Source organism: Protopterus annectens, chromosome 1.part0 (assembly GCF_019279795.1).
Source record: "Protopterus annectens isolate FY-2018-M chromosome 1.part0, PAN1.0, whole genome shotgun sequence".
Lineage (NCBI taxonomy): Eukaryota > Metazoa > Chordata > Ceratodontiformes > Protopteridae > Protopterus > Protopterus annectens.
The window spans coordinates 1,037,389,475-1,037,409,634 of NC_056725.1; positions in this window are offsets into that span (position 1 = coordinate 1,037,389,475).

The window sequence follows — 20,160 nt, forward strand, 5'->3', positions numbered from 1 at the left end:
TCTGATGTGTGTGTAATGATGCCTGTACCATGTCCGCAATCACATGTGTGATGCAGGGTTTGCGTGTGTACCTAGCAACATGTATACTCTGTTACAGCAGTATGCCAGCTATATTAACAGCTGTGCACATATGTTAGGTAGGGGTATGGCATCAATGACTAGGGTGGGCCACTCGTTATACTGTAACTATACTTCACATTCATTGCAATGGATGACATATTTCTGCATGCATTAGCTTGATATGTACCCCCCTGGCAAGGCTGTGCATTGGATCCCAAACAGTGAGCCGAGTACTGGTGTATACTGGTGTGTCATATGGAATGTGGCAGGCACTGTCAGCCAGTTGTGGGCTGACCACTGATATGTGGTATTGAATGTGTGTATCCTCTGACAGATGAACAGATGCTATATATGGCAGTTAACTGATATCTGTACTGTATAATGTTAAGTGTGCCACATGACTTGCTCACACATATCGTTTACTTGTCTTCCAGGCTTATGGCTCATCACAGGAACCCCTGCTACACAGCTGCAGAGGAACAGGAAATCCACCACAGCCTGGTTCAGCACTATACCCTGCTGTTTTCAAGGGCCAGCCAGCACCAGCAGGAGCGTACTGCACTGTGGCAAGAACTTGTTCATTGGGTAAATGACATGGGCATGCATAACCAGACATATGAGCAGGTACGCCATCACTGCAGTGATTTAATTAGACATGTCTGGTGGTGTGCATCTGATATCCACAGACAACAGCTTGTCACAGGTGGTGGGGTGGCCATACATCCCCACCTCACCAGAGTGGAGGAACTGCTGCTAAGTGTGGTGGCTCCTGGCCTACAGCAACAACAACATCACACATGTGTCGTCATGGAGGCCGGAGCCACCCAGCATAGTGACATGGAGCATGCAGGTAACATACCCTAGCTGTAGACTACTGTTACCTGTATTGTTAGATTATGCATGTGTGAGATGTGTACTGTGTTTAGCAGTTGTGCTGCCTATTGTGTGCAATACTGATAATTTGAATAGTATCTGTACACCTATGCCTGTTGTTCTACTGTAGTTTAGCACACTCACAGTAGCAATGCCACAGTTGTGGCCACTGACAAACTGTGTCATATTCTTGCAGGTCCCTTTGGTGTGACAGCAGGGCAGACGTTACATGCTGGTGAGTGTGTTAACACTTTAAACTTGGTATTGAACTGTGCATGTCATAGGTGAGGTGTAGGCCATGTACACATAACACACCTACATATAATGCATGCTGTGCATATTTGCTGTGAGACGTGAAACATCTCAGTAATGTCAGTAGCTGCCTCAATCACATGCAATACACAGAGCATCAGACACAAATGTGGCAACACTGTACTGCACATTGGATAGGCATAGTTGACACACATGTACACAACATAACACGTTTGTTATAAGCAGTACACCTCAACATGCTGCACATAGTGTAACCGGACACCCGCTGCCAGGTCACACTTCAGTATCCCACATGTCATCCACACACCACACATACCATACCTGAGGGGTAGGGGCCTAGCATGGAGCTGTTCAACACTCCTCAACACATAACACTGTCATGTTACACAATGCTCCCTATTGGACACCTCACACACCCTTGTGCAATGTGGCTGTGTAATTGTGAACTTAGCCACGGCACTGCGGTTCAGGTACAGCATGCTAGACGGTGGTCTAGCACACTTTAGTGGCCTTGAGTGACCACATGATGCATAATGATGATGGCTAATGGTACTACACCCCGTACTGTTACAATGGCCATGTCCAGGATTGGTATCCCATCATGTATACATGCACCACTCATCCGTGTGTACATAGCATGCATGTGCTACACCTGTGTCCACAATTATCTGCTACAGACACAGACACTGCAATCAGACATGGAAATCCATGTGACACACAGATAACACATGCAGCCATGGTATGTATACCTGTGTGTGATGGTGTACAGGACATTGCAAAACTTATAATACTTGCACAGAAATGTCGTGTCCTTGTACACATTGTGTTCCAGGGTATAGGCAATCACTGAACATGTACACACATGCACCACAGCCATGTACACTTTCATTAACTATGGCTGTCTACACTCACACTGCATGGACTTGATCAACACTTATTCTGCATGCTGACACGTGTGCGTGACTGTTTGCCTTGTGATACTGTCACCCACCTTCAACCAGTATTGAGTATGATTTGGATTTCTGTTGTGTGTGTGTATCTGCTGTAGTGAGGAGTGTGCATGTGTTCCTGTGTTCCTGTGTGCATGTGTTCCTGTGTGCCTGTGTGTCTGTGTGCCTATGTGCATGTGTGCATGTGTGCATGTGTGCATGTGTTCATGTGTTCATGTGTGCATGTGTTCATGTGTGCATGTGTGCATGTGTGCATGTGTTCATGTGTGCATGTGTTCATGTGTTCATGTGTTCATGTGTGCATGTGTGCATGTGTGCATGTGCAGACCGTAAAGTGTATTTCCTGTCTTCCTCCACAGGTGCTGAGGTAGGGCTTGGCGAAAGCAGCAGGCGACCTGAAAGCACTGCCACAGATAGTGGTGATGATGACACATGTATTTTGGCACAGGGAGATTTGACAGGGTCTGTCATTGGTCCACCAATCGACAGTACACAGCATTCAACCCCATCTATGCACACACTCATACTGCCATTACATCCCTCACCACCAACGGCCATAGGGGAGGGACAGCATACAGTTGGCATTGACCAGGAGAGTGTGGTACCCATGGCACGTGCATCTCCTCACAGCAGCCATAGCCGTAGACCCAGAATGGTACCACATAGGCAGAGGTCCAGGGGTTCTCAGGGGAGCACCACTGGACTTATTGCCCCCTACAGGCATGCCCTCACAGGTCGTATGACAACCACTATGTTCCGGGCTGTAATGCAGGCTCAGGCATGTATGGAACGGTACATCAGGCAGGGACTTAGGGCGCAGAGGGCATATAACACCGCTATCAATGACAGCATCCGTGACCTTGCCGGTGCCATCCAGACATACACCGAGGTCATTGATAGAAGTTGGGGGGAGACAATAGATGCCCTCCGCAACATGTCTTCCTCAAGCCTGGTCTGTGCGGGACGGTTGCGACGTCGACGCGGACGCATGCCAGCAACAGCAACAGCTGGCAGTGGTCGCAGATGGCCCACAGCTCACAGCCTGTCCCGTAGTGGCAGTACCAGCCCCAGCAAAGCTGGGGCTGCCCTGTCCATTGTCCATCCCAGTAGACCACGTGCACATGGCTCTGGCCAGTCCCAGCAGGGACATGGGTCCAGTTGTCATACCTCTGCCTCTGATGACAGTACCCAGTCAGGGCTGGTACCCGATACCGTCCGTAGCACCTCTGCCAGGCACAGGTACTGTGTACATGGCCAGAGTCAGTGATCTGTACAGCCAAGCAGGTACAGTATGTGGCTGTCCCACAAACCACCGTATATGGCAGCCACATGGTGCAGCTGTGTGCATGCAGACACACACACATTAAGCAAACAACTAGGGCTCACACATATACACACACATTACATCAACATTGGCCCATGCTGTACTGTTGTCCCACACACACACACACACACACACACACACACACACACACACACACACACACACACACACACACACACACAGACATGTCATTTGGATGTGTCAATGTCAGGCTTTGGCAAACAACAAAACGCCCTGTGCATATGATGATACCTGTGCCACCTCCTGTCATCTGCATTATCGACGGAGGGACAGGCTAATATGGTGCTGATGCACAGGGTGACACTATAGCAGTGTAGCAATAATAGCGAGTTGTCAACAAGGAAGTCTAACTACATCCTTGTAGGTATATCTGAGCAGACATTATGCATCAAAGCTCTGATTGTCAATGTAGCATTGTTTACACCACTGTTAGGTTTGAGTATGTATTATCCACCCATGTGCCACTTGGCTGATGTGTGATGTGTTGCCAGCATGTGTTAGCAAGTGGACAGTACGTGTGTGATGTGTGCAGTACAGATTAGCACGTGTACATCTGTGAACATGGTGGGTGTGCACTGTCTGGATGTACGTGCATAGTGGACACATGGGACATGTGGCATACCCTGTCGACACATTATTAACATCCCATTGCATCTTGCAATGGTCAGTATGCATTCTACTACAGTTATGTACTAACATGGGTAGACATGTGTATGACATGGGTTGACACTATGCTGCGGGTGATACCGGTAATATCAGTCAATGATTTGCAGTCTGGTAGTATACACAACCTCAACAGCATGACTATAAACAATCATTGGATGATGTTCTGACAAATGACACACAGTAGTAGGGAACCCAGTATCAATTGGATCCTTCCGGTGCTACACTATAACACTAACCAGTGGTGATGACCGCCACCCATTACTGTGACCACACCTGTGTGTCATATAGCCCCCTTAGGTACATGCAGACACACTAGGGATGTGTCCATCCAAATCTGGGAATGCATGGAATGGCCTACAATGCATTCCCTGGATGAGACGCATATCCTACACAAGGGTATCATACAGACAGATACCTGTTGTGTGATATATGCTTTATAGCAGTAAGTCGACTATGGCATAGTCATACTCATGTACTATACATATTATCCCATCAGTACCACACCAGTGGTAGCCCTCAACATGTATGTCAGGTACCATTGTGTACATACAGACCCATGTTATGTCATGTGTCCCTTGGTATCCACATATCCATAGGTATTGTGGAGTCCCAAGGTGTATCACAGACATTAGAGGCCTGAATGCATATCCACAAGGCAGTCGTACACCTATAAGGACTGTCTATTCTTGGCAGACTTTGTTGTGTATGACAATGTCTAACATATACCCCAGGCATATACCCTCACTCACACTACTCTTAAGTAACTGTCATGGGTGTGTGTGCCACAGATGACCTTGGCCACAGAACATGACAGTGGATGGCCATGTCACATACATACATATGTGACCTACAATCTGAGTAGCAGCGGCACAACCTGTAAATGGAAACAAATGTATTCATGTAGTATGCAGGCTTCACACCTATGTACTGATTGAGGGGACATGTACACATATATATTTGCCATGCAGATACCTGATGTCTGCAATGCACTTACTGTTCTCATCATACTATGTCATACCATAGTTAAAGCAAAACCCACACCGTGTTGACCAACAGTGACACACACACAATCAGCATTTATAGGATTCAAACCCCTATCTAACTATGTTATGATACTAGGGAGAGATACATTAACACTGCACGCTATTTGCTTTACTGGTTGGCTTCTTTTCTTCTGCTGTATTTGTAGGATGGTGACATCATCAGACTTTCCAAAGAGTAATGTACCTCTTTTAGTGTGTTTTCACAGTCTCCAAAAAGGACACTCCTTTCAAAGACAATTGCACCCATACATGCATTCACTGTTTGCAGGATTCAAACCCCTACCTAACTATGTTATGATACTAAAGAAAGACGCACTAACACAGCATGCTATTTACTTTACTGGCTGGTTGTCCTTCTCCTGCAGTATTTGTAGGATGGCGACATCATCAGACTTTCCAAAGAGTAATGTACCTCTTTTAGTGTGTTTTCACAGTCTCCAAAAAGGACACTCCTTTCAAAGACAATTGCACACATACACACAACCCCCCCACACACACTGTTTACAGGATTCAAACCCCTATCTAATTATGCTATGATACTAGAGAGTGACGCATTAATATAGCACACTATTTGCTTTACTGGCTGATTTAACTTCTCCTGCAGTATTTGTAGGATGGTGACATCATCAGACTTTCCAAAGAGGAATGTACCTCTTAAAGTGTGTTTTCACAGTCTCCAAAAAGGGCACTTCCTTCAAAGACAATTGCACACATACACACACTCACTATTTGCAGGATTCAAACCCCTACCTAACTATGTTATGATACTAAACAGAGATGCGCCAACACAGCGTGCTATTTGCTTTATTTGTTGGTTTCCCTTCTCCTGCAGTATTTGTAGGATGGTGACATCATCAGACTTTCCAAAGAGGAATGTACCTCCTTTACTGAGTTTTCCCAGTCTCCAAAAAGGGAACACCTCTCAAAGGAAACTGCACATATACACCCACACACACACACAGTTTGCAGGATTCAACCCCCTACCTAACTATGTTATGATACTGGAAAGAAATGCATTAATATGGTGCACTATTTGCTTTACTGGCTGGTTTTCCTTCTCCTGCTGTATTTATAGGATGGTGACATCATCAGACTGGACATGGTGATGTGTGTACACTTTGTTTTATGCCATTCCAGGAATGGTCCATGTAGGTCAGCAGGTGTTGACAGCTTGAACATGACCTCAGTATCCTTACCTTGTGTGATCTATCTGTGGACACATTGACATTCCGTCATATGTCAACACATATTTATGCACAGCTTCTTGGTTTTGTGGATACTACGTGTGTCTGGAATGTTGATAAAGGCTATTCAAACTCTATGTGACACATGTGTAGATGTGTTCATTGATGTATGTCCTGGGTGGCTGCCTTGCAAACAGTCTAGCATGTTTGGGAACCATGATCCGCACATGAACATACCACAGTTGGTAGGGTTGTGTGTGTGTCAGTTTCCAATAGCTCTGTTTATGACTGCAACCATTATGGGCTCCATGACCTTGCTGATCAGACCTCATAGGCATACTGGACTTGACTTCCCATGGTGTGTTGTGCACCAACACTTGTGGGGGGTGCCATATGTAGCTGTGACACATTCAACGGTTCCACATCCTGTGTAGGGGATGCGGCTCAGCTGACTGTTCAGGTGCATGATCTGTTTGTTCTGTAGTTTGTGCATGACACATATTGGGAATCAATGTATTCCACCTGCTGCCATGCTTTTAGCAGTGGGGGTAGCTGCTCATCCATTCTACATGTGATATCTCCTGGTATGATGTTGTGGACTGTTGTCAGTGGGGGATGGGTATGTACACATGGGCCTGTCTGTCATGATGTCGGCATTGACACTCAGGTACAGTTGGCCCTGACTCAGGACATATATGTGTGTACATTGATATTTATGACATAGCTGAAGGAGGTGTCATGATTCAGTCTGGACTCCTTCTCAGCTCCTCTTTGCAAAACACTAACGAACATGAGCACTAATCCCTGTTATACTCTTTTACATGCTTAACACCCTACTGATCCTTTGTGATCAGGCTACAGAGTATGTCATGATAATATCCTAGCATGTCCAGGGGTTGGTTTTGTGTGTACTCTTCAGTCCAGTTGGTGGATATTGTGATATTGACACAATGTCACATCTGCCTCATGTACACAGACAACCCTCTCCTCCTCCCGACAAACTCAGATATATGTGTGAGATGCACCTATATAGACATACAGGGAGTTGAACTCTCTCGACCCATGACTGGCACAGTCTATCAGGTGGTGAAGGTAACCACACACACCACATATCAGTCTCACATATCCTCTAGCAACAGCACTCAAACCACATTAGCACACATTGACATACTTGGATGCTGTAAATGTACTCTACCTAAGCAGCAGAGACCTCCAAAGCAGACACACACACACCTGCTACCCCACTACAATACCCACATATCACTAAGTTCACAATGTCAGTGTGCCACACGGTTACTGCCCTTCGGGCTAAACAACACACCTAATACACTTGTAATAGGCGACACTTATGTTCAGACACACTGACGTACCACTCACCAGCCCTGACAAGGGAATAGTCACTTTGGGCTGTCTGTTGGGTGCCAGGATCTGCCGCATAACACAGGCAGTCAGGTCACTCCAAAGCAAGTACAAGACTGGCGCCATCATTGTCCATGCTGGTGTGTGTAACCTCAGACGTTACTCCCTGGACCACATGACATGATACATGGAGGTACACTCTGATCATGTAGCCCAGGCCAGTATGACCCTGACCTTGTCTAGCATCTTACACCCACCAATTATGATGTCACAGTATACGGACACACATATCACATTTAACAGTTGGCTAACAAATTTGCTTCATTCATAGGGGATACAGTGTCTGTCAGTGTATGGTGACATCCTCAACATGCCACGTAGCTTCACTATGGACAGCTTGCACCTGTCACCCTTGGACTTTGGTATGCTCGCTAAGGCTCTTGCTACCACCAGAGTGCCTTTTTTAAGCAGGGCTCAGAAGACAAACCCACCTCCATAGACATTACAGGTTAAATGAAACTAAGGGTAATGCTGCTCAACAACAGTTGTGTTAACCTCATATTGTGGCCACTCAGGACTCTCCTCAGTATGGAGGAGAGCAATATCTGTGCACTGACTGACACCTGGTTCAGGCTCGCTTATGCACACCAGCACTACCAGGTTATGTTTCATACTATGCTGTCTGACAACACAACTAGGGGGAGTATCCATATTCATCACAGATACACACACCTCCAGGTTAGTAGCACTGCACAAAGCATCACAGACCATACATATACTACTACCATTGTGCAATACTACCTTTCAGTTTGTTGCCTGCTACAGAACACACTCCCAAACTCAGGAACCACACTCGGATTTTGTGGGAACTATGGAGAATATGAAGGTCTCCACAGACACCATTATATTGTGTGACTTCATATACACACATATTGACGGGGGATACTACTCAAGCCCCGACAACCTCACCCAACAGTCACTACAATTTGTGGACTCATATGCTTTGGCACAACCAGTCAGCACAGCCACAAGGGGGAATACATATTGAACCTGCTCATCACCAACATGGGGACTCTATGTTCCACAGCAGCAATATACCCCTCATTGGTAAGGTCAGAACATACATGTATCTCACAGGACATACATATACCCTCCACACACCCATCCTGGGTAATCTTGGTGAACTTCTCATGAGCCAACATCTCACTTCACCGAAGCAAGGTGGTATCCTTCAGAGATCCTAAGACAGTGGCATATACAGCTCACACTGCTGCATCCTTTACATACACATTCTATGGACACCTAGTGGACTGCATGGATTGTGCTATCCCAAATAACAACAAGACCCACTACTACAATGGCAGGGGACCTATCTGGTAGACCCCAGTCATTAATAAGCTGTACAACTTCAGGAGGATGCTATTACATGATAGAGCACAATCTCAGACTGTGAAGGCATCTGTGATCTGTACTAGCAGACAGCTACAATCACTCATGGACTTTTCTAAGGGCCGCTTCTACCAGACAATTGCACCTGACATGTAGGACTATCACACGGCCTTCTTCAGTTATGTCAGGAACTTGGGTGGACACTCACTGATATGCTGTGAGTTACTGCATACTGACTAAACCTACCCTGAACCCACTGGCATTGCCTACATCCTGGCAAACAGGTTCAGTGCAGATGTCTCCCACCCATCCCCCCTAAGAAGCAACTATCCATCCCAACAGAGTATAACTACCCTGACATCATGCAGTAACAGGTGAGTGCTGCCCTCCCCACAGCGTACATCACAGTATCAATGTGACCAGATGGTGTCCCAGCCTGCATCATACACACTCATCATGACAAACGCAACCCTCACATTACATCACTGTTCAATATCGGAGTTACCACAGGATATGTACCCAAGGAATGGTGTACTGCGACAGTGGTCCCGCTCCACAAGTTGGTGCTACAATGGGCCACAGACAATATTGCCCTATATGCCTATGTAGCCTGTTCTGCAAAGCTATGGAGCATATTGTCATAGGACTCCTACACATAGACATCGGGAACCTATAGACACTGTGTCCTACTCATTTCAGCATTGTTGTGGGCAGATCTTGCCTCTTGAACCTGTAGGTATTCTTTAAATGGCTAACAGGTCCATCGACATAGGGATGGCTATCCACACAGCCTACCTGAACCTTGCAAAACCATTCAACACAATAACCCACTGGGCCATTATGCATAGGCTCACCAGCGTCAATTTGGACACATATCACACACACTGGATTGATACCTAGATCGGGGATAGCACCCACATGGTCAGGATTACAGGTGCCATGTCTGACTATACACCAGTTACACATGGCATCCCACACAGCTTGGTCCTGGGATCCCTCTTGTTCAGTATATATTTGTCTTACGTACAGGCTATCACAGGGGGAATATGGCTGAACATGTTTGCACTTGACTGCAAACTGGGTGCCATGATCAACTCTCCAGCTGCCACATGCATACTCAATCAGGGTCTCACTGAGATGGATGACTGATGCCTGAGCCATGGCCTGCAGCTAAATGCCATTAGTTGCATAGTCATCCCCTTTGGGAGTAACAACATGCCCACACATTACCACATAGGTAGTACTCCATTACATACGGTAGGAGTTGTTAGGGGTTTGGGGACATCACTTGTTCGTACTGTCGCCTTTAACATTCACATTGCCAAAGTGGTTTGACACACCTGCTATGTGTGCCACCTTATCCCATATGGTTTCACATCTAGATTGAGTGAGGTCATTGTTCCCCTATACTCATCACATCCATGCTTGGTTACAATGCCACATTTGGGGTGTACCTTACCTGACACCTGCAGCAACTGTACTGGCCATGGACGGTCCTCACCAAGCAGATCTAGGGACTCACACAGATGCCCTGCATAGTTCAGATGCAGTAACTCCAGCTCTACTCAGTCGCTTACCACCTACTCAGATATGATGTGTGCCTGTTCTTTACAACTATACCCATACCAGAATTACTGGACATGCTCCACCTCAGGATATCCAACTCCCTTGGAGCTACACACTGCAGGGACGTATACCTCAGCACAGATGTTAATAGGACATTGTGGAGGGGCAGATTCTTATCCCAGAGGCTCCACTCACTACAGAATGTAACCCAGTTTCACATAGGCAGAGCCACCCACTGACCACCTACTGGAGACATCTTGATGACTGTATGGGTGATTGTATATTTACCCCTGGGATATCTTCTGTGTCCCTGCTAGACAGAGGCACACTAGCATAAACGTACATTGGCTATCCTGTGTGACCTACTATTCACACACACAGTGTAGTAATCTGACAGGCTTGCAAATGCCAAACACACACTGGCTAGGCTTGTACATGCCCTAGGGCAGATAGCCTAGTATCAACCTCTGAACCTATGCTAATGTTCAAGATGCACAATGTTTATTGCTGATACTGTTTGCAGGTCTTTATCATCTTTGCTTTACCCGTTTCCATGAAGAACTTCAGTATCTGCAGAACATATTTGATTATGACAGGGTTCCACTGTATTATAGATGTGTCTGTTGTCATATAACTGTGTGCACAGGGCGGATTGCTGTATAGTGACAGGTTCCTGGGTTAACACATGCAACTGCCAGATATGCGTGGCCTACTGCTGTACTCAGACATGGTCTAAGTGTGTGAGCATGCCCAGTTCTGACATTACATGTTTTGTTGCCTGACATTTGTCTCATTTATTCAAGTGTGTGAGCATGCCCAGTGTGACACTTCCGTATGTTGCTATCTGAGGTCCACTACATTTGCTGATGTGTGTGAACATGACCAATATTAACATTTATACTGTGTGTTTTGGAAGTCAGGTTCTGTTCTCACTGCAGGACTCACCTTTGTGTCATAACTCAACAAGGATTATGCTGTGCCTGCAGGGTTTCCATGGAATACTTTGCATAGACTTATCAACATTCTGTCATACAGATGGACCACTGTCATGATTTAGTGGTTCAATACTTTGGCTATAGTGCACAGTATCCTGAGTTTGAGACCCATCACTGCTTTATGTTTTCATACTGAGCAGACCACATTGCTTAAGGGCCTGTTAAGCAAATATGAGCATGTTGGCTTTTGTTCAGCTATGCCCTACTTAGACCAGGCTTGTCCAACATTGCTCAATAGTCACCAACATTGCTGGACGTTGCCCAATATTACTGAACATTGACCACAGTTGTGCTAGTTGGTGTGTGCGATTTTGTTTGCATATACTACATGGTGGTAATTGCTGTTTAGCACTGCTTTATATTGCTTAACACATGGCATTCATGCCTTAGGTGGTGCTGCAGGGCTGTCTATGTTGGATGCACATACTACACTCCCTGCACATGTTTGGAAGCAGGTAGTGTCAACTTAGGCATCCCTTTTACTTTATGTGCAAGTCGGAGAGGGATATCATTTCCAGAGTTTCTACTGTGCCAGTGTATGTGCTATGCGTTGCCTCTTTGCCAAGGCCAAAGCATACTGGGCACCCCTCCTTCTGCCTACTGGGGCAGGCTCAGGTTGTTCCTCCTCCGAGTCACGCTCTGCCTGTGATGGCCTTGGCAATGGTGGGGGGCTGTTTGGCCCAGGCCTATTCTGGTCCTGCTGCAGCTGTTTTCGCAGGATCATATTATGTAGCATAGCACATACCATGACAATTTGGGTACATGTAGTTGGTGAGTACTGCAAGGCTCCACCACATGTGTCCAGGCACCGGAACTGTGACTTGAGCAGCCCAAACACATGCTCTATTACATTACGTGTTTGTGCGTGTGCCTCATTATGGCGTTCCTGTTCAGGTGTGTGTGCGTTTCTGATGGGTGTCATCAGCTACGGCTCCAGTGCATAGCCAGCACCCCCCACTAGGTGACCATGTGGGATGTCCCCATTGGCAAATGTCTGGTACAGCTGTGTCAGATGCCAGATATGGGAATCATGGTAGCTTCCAGGGCAGCCTGCACACACATTCAGTATTAAATCCCTGGGCATCACACACAACCTGGCAGTTGATGGAGGGGAAGCCCTTGCGGTTGAAGTAGACCCTACCCTGCTCACTGGCTGGTGCTTTGATGCATATGTGCGTGCAGTCTATTGCACCCACTACCTCAGGGTATTCAGCGATTTGCTGGAAGAGATGCATATTGCTGGCCAATACCTCATGGGAATTGGGGAAATATACATGATCACCGACATGTGCTGACATGGCATCCAGGAACTGGTGTAGTACCCTGGATGCTGATGCCTGTGATATCCCCATCATATCACCAGTTGGAATCTGGAAGGTACCTGTTGCTAATATTCTTAGGCCAACACATACCTTGGTTTCCACTGGGATGGGTTCCCCTCTGTTGGTTCTGTGTGTGAGGCGTGGCCTGCACAGCTCAACAATTTGCTGCAGGAGGTCTCTGTCCACTCTATAGCTTTCCACTATCTCCAGCTCATGTAGCCCCTTGTAGGTTACCCTGGGCCTGTACACTCTTCTCTGTCTCCTCACTGTGGGTTGTCCAGCAGCATTTCCATTGTCACCACCCTCAGCATGTTGCATATGTCGCCTTATAACAGCAATGGCAGCCCCTAGCATTTCTTTGTCTCAGTAAAGCTTTTTCAGTTTTCACTTCTTTTAGCTTACTGCAGTGTCTGTTGTGAGAAACATAATGGACTGTTGTTTGCAGAGTTTTAAGTGCTAGGCTGGGCTGGGCTAGTGTGCTGCCTGTGTAATTACCTGATTCTGATTGTTTTCACCTGCTAGCTCTGCTAGTACTCCCTGGTAGCTTCCTACTATTTGTTGTGCTTCCTTTTTCCTTTCTGTTTCCTCAGGGGGGAGCACCGCACACACAAGTGCAAACACGAGCACAGCAACTAACACGCATGCACACATGCTTACATGGACTAAAACTTGCTTATTCGGGTTAAAACGCACGCACACCAGCGCAAACGCACTTACAACTCTTTAAATGGCCTTATACATGCTTACTCCGGCTTAAACGTGCACACTCACGCTTACACGGGCGCACTCTGTCTTATTCAGGTTTACAGGCACACACACGCACGCATGCACGCTCAGCAAGAAACTTTGGTGTTATCTATGGTATACACCTTCCATTTCTTGGCTTTCCCTAGCCTACCTGTTGACACACCTCTTTCCATGATGCCTAAATGACAGTGGACACATGCCACTCTGCTCCAATGAGCTTCACTTCTTTCATACATACCCCCCCTCATGATGTCACCTATCTTCTACTCTGTTACTCCCCATATCCTACTCCTACACTCCACTGACTGTGCTCATTTGCTATGTAAACTAGCAATTCACTATCCTAACACTCATTTACATAGGATTGTCTACTAATGCTTGGTTACATGTCTTAGACTGAGCTTCCCCCCTTAGCAACCTCTACTCAGTGGCCATCTTGTCTTCAGCCTGCCATTCCCTTGCATTGTACATTACCACTTTCAATAAAATCCACATTTGTGGGTTTTAATTTGTAGTATTCTGTTTTTTAGAGCGCAGCCCATTTGCATGGCGTGGCGCTATGCTTAAACATCGGAAATCGGCGAAAAAAAATATTATTTTTTTTAATTTTGCATTAGGAAACATTTCCAATGGCTGTATATTTGGCCATTGGCATGCTTCCTGCACTGGATGCAACCTTTATTTGGAGCTGTCACGGCTCCGTTTTGCTATTTGCAGAACGGTACTCAGTTGTCAACTGAGTACATTTCTGCAAATAACACTGCTCTTACTCGGACAGATTCGGGTTTCCTGAATCACAAATCTACCTCATTTGCATGCCTTTCACCTGCAATTGAGGTGATTTGCATGTCCCAGCCCTGTCTGTGTAAGAGCCATTTTAGGAGCTCTCTTACACGCCCCTACAGGCTGTTCCTGGATCGCTCATCGGACACGATGGCTGCATGGAATCTTACTCTACTCTTACACTCCGTGCAAGCCATCGTGAATCCGGCCCTTTATGATACCAACTCTATGCATGTGCAGCACATAACTACTTCATATTACTATTGTGCGGTGACTATTTTTCTTAAATCATAGCCAAAACAAAGGAAAAGAAAATGCAGTGGTAGATGGACTGTTGCTTTCCATACCCACTATCACGTGGGCTTCAACTTTAATATATCCCTATATTAATATGATTAGCACAGAAGTTACTTATACAGAACATCAATATCTTCACAGTATAAAACACCACTGCATTGCTAGCAAAATTCAGTCTTTGTGTTTATTATTTACAAAAAAATATGAAAGGGTAACACAGCTTATAGTACTTAAGAACACCAAGGCTGTTGTATAACTCAGTTATCAATTTTAAATACCTAGGGCTTTTATCAAACTGTTATCACTCAAACTGTTAAGCAGTTAAATACTTCTTATAAGGTCACAAGGCTTCTTTATGCTAAAGCCAGGACAGCTACTGGAAAAAATGGGGCTCCATGCTTACACATGGCTCCTGCATGCACATTACCATCAGTTGTTTGGAGCACACAATAATGTCATTCACCTACAAATTACTCTGAACAAGATTTGCAAGTAATATCATGCTAATAATTACAAAAAATCACCATGTCTTCAAGTCTGTGGTTAAGTTATTCCCTACTGTGAAAAATCTACCTTCCTGTTTGTCTTTCTTATTTGCATAAAATTTGTACAAACTACTCCCCTTTTATGTTATTAAGTGATTTATTATTGTCTGATTTTGTTAAACTGATAGCTAGTTTAGCACTGACACAGACAACTGAGAGGTGTACATGAAGAAGTTTTTTGTTGTTGTAATAACATATAGTATTTTAAAATACATTCTCTGTGATTTAGAAAGAACCCCTCTGTGGGCAGTAAATGCTGTAGCAAAAAAGGGACTACTTCTGTGACAGCAGGAAATATATTTCACAGACATGGTAGCTGCATTGAGCAAAGCAATCATAGTGGGTGCTAATCAGCACTTTCCCGCAGTAGGCATCCCTGGTGGCCCATGCATCCCTTTGGCACAGCTACCCTCTCAGTCACCTTCCCACACACATGCACACATTCAAAAACACATACTCACTGTGACAATGTGAGATATTGCCAGATATGCCAGGAGAAGTAGGGCAGTGGATGTGTAACATTTGCCAGTATAGCTAGCTGCAATTTTATAAAGAATTACATCTCATTTGTATGTCAAACTGATTTGTACAGATGTTTGTGTTGAAAATGTACTTGTGTTAAAAATGTACCAACAGTGTGTGTACTGCTGGACAGAAAATGAAAAACACTTGTATGTCAGACTGTATTATAACTGTTGAAATTATTATTGTAGCAGAGGATATTGGAAGAGAAGAGGTTAAGTTCAGCTTCAGCTAACTTTGAAAACAGTATGAAATTAAATTACTTAATTTAGTCCATAAATATTGCATCTTACAGTTCTGATTGCAGCCAGAGATGGAACGTCTGCACCAGAGAATGGTTTATTAGCTCCTGTTGGAAGAGTGGAAGTGTTTTATTATTTTATGACTTCCAGAAATTGCAACATATCTTAGCAATGCTGTATGTGTGTGTATTATTGATGTATATGTGTGAGATTCTGGGTCATTTGCTAGGAAAGGGGGTAGTATGGGAACCAGAAGTCAGATAATCAGATTAATGTGATGTCATTCTGTAAGCCAGGGCAAAAATTATGTTTTAATACTAGATGAGACGGAAGTCTCACTGCAATCTGTTTTTGAAACCTGACAAAGAAGGAGGACCCCTCATCTACTTCATCTTATCTCACACTAGTAAGTGACCAGTGAACAGTAATTCATTAGGTCACTCAGGAAAATATAGTGAAATTAGTTAAGTACTGTTTTTCCTGTATCTCTATGAATCTATTCATCTGTGTTATTTTAATATCTTTTGTGGCTGAAACCCTGGTGGTTATTGTAAATAGATATTTAGTATTTTCATGTTCTTCTTTTGTTCATTATTACATATATTTAAATTTTTCATTATAGCTGGTCCTTCAGAGAATATTTCAATCTTGAAAGTACTCATATCTATTTGATGACTCTGTGGCCATTCCTGACAGCCTTACTGCATTGGTCAGACACTATCATTTGTATTAATATTAATTTCATTCAGTATAATTGGGTTCCCTTGTAAGATCCTTAGAGTAGCTGGCTTTGGAGTGTCTGGTGGCAGTCACTATCTTATAGTCTGGGCAGAAGGGGGCATAGCTAGTAAATCTATGCCAGCCTTTCTGAGGTGTGTGTGTGTGTTTGAAAATCAAATTTCAAAGAGTGTGTGTGTCAGCTGCTTGGAGTAGGGACATGAAGCACTGGTTTCACAGAGAAGGTGCTGGAGGACTTGGCTCGGACAGTCGGCTGAGGACTTAACTCTGCAGCTGAGGATCTGGAGAGAGAGAGAGAGAGAGAGAGAGAGTGAAACTCAGACCCAGGACTGAGTGTGTTCCCTGTATGATCTTAAGGGAAATTGTGCTTGGTGCAGAGGGCTGCATCAGGAAATACTGTGTGCATCTATTTTTGTTCCAAGTGAAAGTCTCCGTCCAGTGTCAGTGATGAGGATTCAGGCTCCTTGATTGCTGGCCCAGAGCAGGGACATCACACTCATACACACACACACACACACACACACACACACACACACACACACACACACACACACACACACACACACACACACACACACACAAATCTCTTACCTGTCCATGTGTTGACAGAATGTCCTTAATGTATTGTCTTATTTTTTTCCCTTGCCCCTCATACAGCATACATTTTTTATTTATTTATTTTACATTTGTTTACCGGGAAAGTCCAGCTGGACATGTGTCCTTTTTCAGTGGAGGCCCGGGAAGAAAAGCCCCAGTGACAAACAGTACATGGAATGTTGGAACATAAGTTCAAAGCATTAGTTTGGTACATTAAAAGCTTTAAATAATAATACAGTACATCAGAAATAGAATCATAGGACAGTAGCATGGACATATCTTAAACTTGAATATTTCTGAAGCATGAACATGTCTTAAAAATGAATATTAATGACGTACATCAGAAAGTTTAAAAATAGGAACATACACTGCACATAGCTTTGAACGGAGACATGCTTACAAATTGCTACAGATATAATTTGAGATAATAATCTATAAGGAGTAATGGGAGTGAGTTAGTTGTTACTAGAAGTGGTCTAGAGCAGTAGTGAAAGAGGATGAGTAGGGGGTTTCTGGGTTTAACCTGGGGTGTGGCAAGAGCAGAGCCAGGTATTAGTAAGGTGGGTTTTAGTAGCTTTTTAAACTGTGTAGATGTGGATGTGGTAACTACTGAGTTTGGCAGACAGTTTCAAAGTTTGGAAATGTAGTTGGAGAAGAGGGCTTCACCTGCAGAGTTTTTTGCTTTGCTGATTTGGAGGAGAAGTTTGTTGTTTGAGTGAAGAGATCTAGTAGCAGAGTATGGTTGGACAATATCTTTGAGAGATGGAGTCTTATCTGGGTGGTAGAGAATTTTGTGTGCCAAGGTTAGTTGATTAAATTAAAGCAGTAGAGGGAGATCAAGCCAATTGAGCTGTTTGAGAGATAAACAGTGATGGGACTTGTAGCTGGCATTAATGGCAAATTTGGAAATTTTATTGTAGCAGGTTTCTAGTTTGGTGAGGTCAGATTTGCGAAGGGTTGTTAGGATTGAAGTTGCATATAGGAGTGTTGATAGAAGGTGTGTCCTAGCTATAGTGAATTTTGTACAGGTTGTTAGAAATTATTTATTTCTGTATAGGAGTCAAAATTTCTTGTGGACCTTTTTGATGGTTTTATCAGTGTGGAGATCAAATTTCAGGTTATTGTCGATTGTGACTCCTAGCAGCTTGGTGTGGGGAGTAGGATTGATTGTGGTTTTGTTTTTTGAGAAGATATGGAAGGTAGTGGAGGCAGAAATATTTTAGTGGGGTAGAAGAGCATAAGCTTAGTCTTATTGGGATTTAATATAAGTCGGGAGTTAGTTAACCAAGTTTCAACAGATAGGAAAGGAGTCCTGGGGGATGAATTGGAGGTCATTGAGGGTCGAAGCTGAGCAGATCAATGTGGAGTCATCAGCGTATTGAATCACTCTGGCCTGGGGAATGGCTGACTGGAAGTGATTGGTAAATAAGTAGAAAATAAGGGGTCCAAGGATGGACTCTTGTGATACCCCTAAGGTGACTGGAAGGAGGGGTGAGAGGGATTGTTGCCAACAGGTAGCTTGTGGTTGGTCAGTTAGGTTGCTTTGAAACCAGGCTATAGCATTATTCCTTAAGTTGTAGGAGGAGAGTACATTTATGAGTTTGGTGTGATTGACTATGTCAAAGGCCTTTGACAGGTCTAGGAATATGGCTGATACAAACTGGGAATTATTTCTGTGTTGATTAACTATGTTTGTGAAGGATAGTAGGGCTGTTGTGGTGCTATGTGTATGGTGAAAGCCATGTTGGCTATGGGATAGGAGATTATGAGATAGTAGGTATTGTATGAGTTGGGAGTGAACTACTCTTTCCAAGATTTTACACAGGGGTGACAGGATGGCAATGGGGCGATAGTAAGTTCACAGGAGCTACCACCCTTGTGGAGAGGCAAAATGTGAGTGATTTTCCAAATGATGGGGACATATGCTTTTGTTATGGATCTATTTATGAGTATGGTTATTGGATAGGAAATTGCCTCTGAAACAATTTGCAAGTATTCACCAGGGAGGTTATCAGTAGTTAAAGTAATTGGTCTTACCTTATTGAGTAGTTTTTTTATATAGTAGATGAGGACTGGTTTTAATGTAAAGTAGATAGTGATATACTGTGTGGGTGAATTACCATTTAGTTCAGGAGGGGTGGGGTTGGATGTAGACTGATTGTTGACTAGGGTTTGAATGGACTCTGTGAAGTAAGTGTAGAACTGGGTGGCAATGGTTCCACAATTGTTAGCTATTTTTGGAGTAGGGGAAGTGTTATTTCCTGTTTGCAATAGGTTGTTAACGGCAGTCCAGAATTTTTGTGGGATGTTCCTATGTTTGGTTTGAGTGTTGAGGTGGTAGTAGTTGGATTTGTTAGATTTAGTTGAATTTTTAACTTTGTTTCTGAGTTCAAGAAAAACTTGTTTATTAGTGCTGGTTTGGTTTGTATTGAACTGAAACCGGGCCTTATCCCTGTCTTTGAGTAGGGATCTGGTTTCTTTGGTTAACCAAGGTGCGTAATTGGATTTGACTCTAATGTTACGAGGTAGGACATGGGTGTTGAGGATCTCAATGAAGGTGTTGTTGAAGGAGAGTACTGCTTCATATAAGGGTAGTAGTTTGAGATGATCCCAGGAGACATTTTTAACGTCCAAGATAAAATTATTAGGTTTGAAATTTTTTTG